Source organism: Chlamydotis macqueenii, chromosome 2 (genome assembly GCF_036417535.1).
Source record: "Chlamydotis macqueenii isolate bChlMac1 chromosome 2, bChlMac1.mat, whole genome shotgun sequence".
Classification (NCBI taxonomy): Eukaryota; Metazoa; Chordata; class Aves; order Otidiformes; family Otididae; genus Chlamydotis; species Chlamydotis macqueenii.
Window position 1 is genome coordinate 2,486,842 of NC_141557.1, and position 5,203 is coordinate 2,492,044.

Genomic DNA, 5,203 nt, shown 5'->3' on the forward strand with positions numbered 1-5,203 from the left:
TTGTTTTGTGTACTTCAACTCGCCCAATCAGCTGCTGTTCTCCATGTGAGATGAATTTGGTTTTGGTAATCTGCCTTGAAAAGACACGTTATGTTGTTCTGCTTTAACACAGTTACAAAAATTAAAATTCTTCATGTTTTACGTGACTGGTTTTATTACTTCAGCAAATTCTGGGGGGGAAGAAGGCGTGGTTTTGTTTGGCATTTGTTGTGCAGGGGTCTGGGGAATGTATTTTGATCTGGATGCAAGGTCATACACAGAGACGGCTTCTGCAAACGTAGAATTGCATCAAGTAGTTGAAAATAAAAGGACAATCTGGAGGAAGTACTTCACTGGGGGGGAAAGTCGTGATGAATTCGGCACGCGGACTAACAGAGTGTCACAGATCTGGTTTTAGAGCTCGGAAGCTGTACGCAGAACTCTTTTGTGGTGTCCTAAAAGACGCTGAAAGACAACGTGCTTTGCAAATCGCTGGTGTGCAGATCTTGATTCCCTTCTCCCTTCCTCAGTGAGATGAATTTGGGAAAATCTCAGGCGTATGGAAACTTCTTATATTCTGGAATTGCATACAGTGTGTCTGTGTGTGCACACCAGGTAGGTGTAGACAGCCAGAACCTGACATGTACTGTCGATATATTGTGCAGACTTTTTATTAGCACTGCGTTGGCTTTTTTAGGCTTTTGAGGATCCCTTCTGAAGCGTATGTGTTACCGTATCTCAGTAACACATGGATGTGTCAGCCTCGCCTCTGTGCCTGGCAAGGCCGTGGAGCAGATTCTCCTGGAAACCATGCTAAGGCACATGGAGAGCAAGGAGGTGGTTGGTGACAGCCAACATGGCTTCACCAAGGGCAGATTGTGCCTGACCGATTTGGTGGCCTTCTATGACGGGGTGACGGCATCGGTGGACAAGGGACGAGGAATGGATATCATCTACCTGGACTTGTGCAAGGCATTTGACACTGTCCCGCACGACATCCTTCTCTCTAAACTGGAGAGACATGGGTTTGATGGACGGACCACTCGGTGGATAAGGAGTTGGCTGGATGGCCGCACTCAGAGAGTGGTGGTCAACGGCTCAATGTCCATGTGGAGACCGGTCACGAGTGGCGTCCCTCAGGGGTCCGTGCTGGGCCCGGCCCTGTTCAACATCTTTGTCGGCGACATGGACAGTGGGATAGAGTGCACCCTCAGCAAGTTCGCCGACGACTCGCTGGAAGGGAAGGATGCCATCCAGAGGGACCTGGACAGGCTGGAGAGGTGGGACTGTGAGAACCTCATGGAGTTCAACCAGGCCAAGCACAAGGTCCTGCACGTGGGTCGGGGCAATCCCAGGCACAAATCCAGGCTGGGCGGAGAATGGATTGAGAGCAGCCCTGAGGAGAGGGACTTGGGAGTGCTGGTGGATGAGAAGCTTAACATGAGCAGGCAATGTGTGCTTGCGGCCCAGAAGGCCAACTGCATCCTGGGCTGCATCAAGAGGAGCGTGGCCAGCAGGTCGAGGGAGGGGATTCTGCCCCTCTACTCCACTCTGGTGAGACCCCACCTGGAGTACTGTGTCCAGTTCTGGAGCCCCCAACACAAGAAGGACATGGACCAGTTGGAGAAGGTCCAGAGGAGGCCATGCAGATGACCAGAGGGCTGGAGCACCTCTGCTGTGAGGCCAGGCTGAGAGAGCTGGGGCTGTTCAGCCTGGAGAAGAGGAGGCTCCAGGGAGACCTGAGAGTGGCTCCCAGTGCCTAAAGGGGGCTGCAGGAAAGGTGGGGAGAGACTCTTCAGCAGGGCCTGTTGTGACAGGATGAGGGGTAATGGTTTTAAAATAGAGGGAGGTAGATTTAGGGTGGAAATTAGGAAAAATTTTTTTACAATGTGAGTTGTAGAAGGTTGCCCAGAGAGGCGGTGGATGCCCCATCCCTGGAAACATTCCCGGCCAGGTTGGACGGGGCTCTGAGCAACCTGATCTGGTTGGAGATGTCCCTGCTCCGTGCAGGGGGGTTGGACTGGATGACCTTTAAAGGTCCCTTCCAACCCAAACCATTCCGTGATTCTATGTGTAGTGGCAGCCTGGCAGGTTGCGTGGGCTGGAGTTTTTCCCCCTGATAACAGAGGCAGCGTAAACTGATTGTCGGTGTCGGCGGCGTTAATCCTGTCCTGCGTGGTCTGTGAACGCGTTGCTGTTCGCAGTCCACACGTTGCACAGCCGATGCAAGGATGCAGCTTGCTTGTCTTGGGGAGTCGAGTGTGCAGTTCCAAACCTCGCAGGGGAAAAAATGTTCCTCAGTTTAGAGTTCAAAATTTGTAAGCGTTTTCTGGTGGAATTCAGAAAAAAAAAAATTGTTTTTCATTAGTGGAAAATTCATAAAAATTTTCCTCGTGCTTTGAATACATTAAATGTAATTTTTCTGTAGCTCCCTTTTGAAAGAGCTCCTCTCAAATCAACACCCCACAAACGTTTTCGGTTCCCTTTTCTCTTCACTCCTATCCCAAATCCCCAACTTTCTGCATTGCCCGTATCGTGCGGGTGACTGAGGAAGAAAGGACCGACGCTCTCGTGTGACGCCACGGGGCCACGTGCGTTCGGAGAACCGAGAGCGAAGAGATGAACTAGGATAATGGAAGCAGGTCAGAGCTGTTCACTGATTTCTGGACTTAAGCTATCTTCATCTCCTCTTAGCAGGTTTCAGCTGTCACTGCTTGGACCCATGTTTTGAGTTAATTTGGGGGACATTGCAAGAAACCAAGAAACCCCCTCTTTTTTTTTTTTTTCCTTTCTTTTACATAGGGAAGAGGGTTTCCAAAGCACTGTTATTTAGCAGGTCGTTAGCGAAACATCCCTCCACTGACAGATCTATTTTATTCAAATGCGGCTTCGTTGCTTTGACACTCCTTCCAAAACACCTGCGATGGAACAGTTGCAGCTATTTCAGTGTAACGATGCTGGCAGCTTGCCTGTGACCGTACTTTGGAAAAAAGTCGCAGCGGAATGTTTTTCCTCCTGGCCTTTCACCCCTGAATTAGTCTGATAACGTTCGGTATCTCGTGTTGATTTTTAAATAACCTTAATTGAAAGTATTTTTTTTGAAATACAATTTTTTGAAGCTTGCCGAGGAGACCTTTCGTTTCCAGCGGGTGAATCCCGCGGCGCGTAGATGTACGTAGCTCCACAGTGCTGGGCTGCTGAAGGTGTGCAGCCTCGGTGAGCAGTGAATCCAGATAAACACTCTTGAATTAGTAATCTTAAAAGCAGCAGCATGTTTTTTTTTTTTTCACTGTTTAAAGAACAAACGTTGCTGCGTTGCCTTTGTCTGAAAAATCGATGTTGCTTCAAAGGGATTATAAGCAAATGTAAAACGATGTAGGAATGTAAAATATCTGCTTTATTTGTGTAGAATGAGAGGGTGAACTGCAGAAGATGGACGTCCGAAGCGGAGAAAAGAGATTTAGCGTAAAGACCTCGGTCTAGCTCTCGAAAGGGAAGTACCAGTCACCTGAAAAAGCGGCGAGTGTTGGTGTACATCATCTTAATTTCCTCACTAATGCATTGTCCTAGAAATGCATCTCGCTCTCCCCTGGGACTGCGCCACCTTACCAGCTGCTGCCATTTTCCTCCTCGTAGCAGGGCCACTTCTAAATTTTACTACAAAACGCTATTTTATATCATAAATCACAGTGATTTCAGACTATGTGATGCCCGCCGAGTAGTTTCTGCTGTTGCTTGTGGTACAGAATTCCCAGATCCCTGGGGCTTGGGGAAGGGACTGCTGAAGGTAATCTCCAATACGGAATTCCAACGCGGTTTTGCTCCCCGCTCCCGGTGTTTGTGTCCTTCTTGCTCTGCGGTGGTGGCCGAAAAATGCCGGTCACAGCAAACCATTAACGTTGCAGCGTAAAAACCGCGGAGATCTCTCATCAGCTGCAAGCTTGAATGTGAGGTTGGTAGATTTTTTTTTTTTTTTCGCTTTTACCATAACATTTTAACTCACTGCCGTGGGTTTATTGTTTTGCTTTTTGTTCGAAGAACATTTTAAAAGTAGCGGTACAGTATTTCAGTTGTGCTTATTTTATTTTCAGATCTGCGTATAAATCAGGACCCAGCCTAATTTCTACTGACTTTCACACTAGTAGTAGGGAGGTAGATGCAAGTAGCAGGGCACGTGGGTTCCAATTGTAAAATCAGCCTTGAGAAAAATCTACCTGAATGCCCGGAAAGGCATTGTATGATTTTGTGAGTGTAAGAACGCACGTGTGTGTCAGAACAAATGTGAGCCACTGGCTACAAAGTGACTGACAATCCACAAACAGACCCTAAATCCACGTCCAGTGTCAATTTTGCACACTCCAGCTTCGGATTTCTCAAAGCAAAAGTGAATTATTATTTTTTTTTTTCCTTTTCCATTTCCCATTGCCTTCTTTACCTGTGTGGTCGCATGAAAAGTCAGGTTTCCTGCTGCCCGCTCCGTCGCAGCTGGCTGCGTGCGGTGAGATTCAGAGCTACTAGAAGTTCCTTGAATTTAATCAATAATTAGAAGATAGAGCGTCTTCTGTAGGTAGGAGTGAGTTTTGAATCTCACGTAGGCTACGTTGCACGCGTAGCTGTTTAGCTAAACCTCTTCTGTGAATCCACAGCTTTCCAACCTCAGGAAACGTTTCTGATCTCTCTCCCATTTTGCTGTTGGAACAGAGAGAGTTCCTTCTGCTTTTCCTGGGGTTGAGGATGGCTTCTCAGTTCTTGGTGTAAATCGGGAAGAACTCGAGATCTGCTTGAGCTGTGTCAGTGTGATGCCAGGAGCTGGAGGTTAATAAGCAGTACGGGATGGGCCATAATCACTTAAAGTGGAAAAATAAGGCTGCTGAAGATGTATCGGAACTTTAATCAAGGATGAGTGGTTTTAAAGGAGCAATCCAACTGAATCGGTGGTGAATCCAACGGCGGCTTTATTATTTCTGTTTATTATTTCTATTTTCAACAAATACGTAACTTATTGGCATGGAGATTATAATGCAAAACGATGATTTTCACATTATCCTGTTCATCTCGCGTTCATCCAGCGTGGTGCAGGGACAGCTCTTGGGAACGATGTCCTTGCATTGTTTGTGCTACTGCTGGTGTCCAGACAGGACAGAGCTGGTGTAGCTCCGCTGAGACCGCGGCCAGGCTGGGATGCGTGGTAGCGACAGCGGCTGTTTTCCCTCTGCTCAGCGTA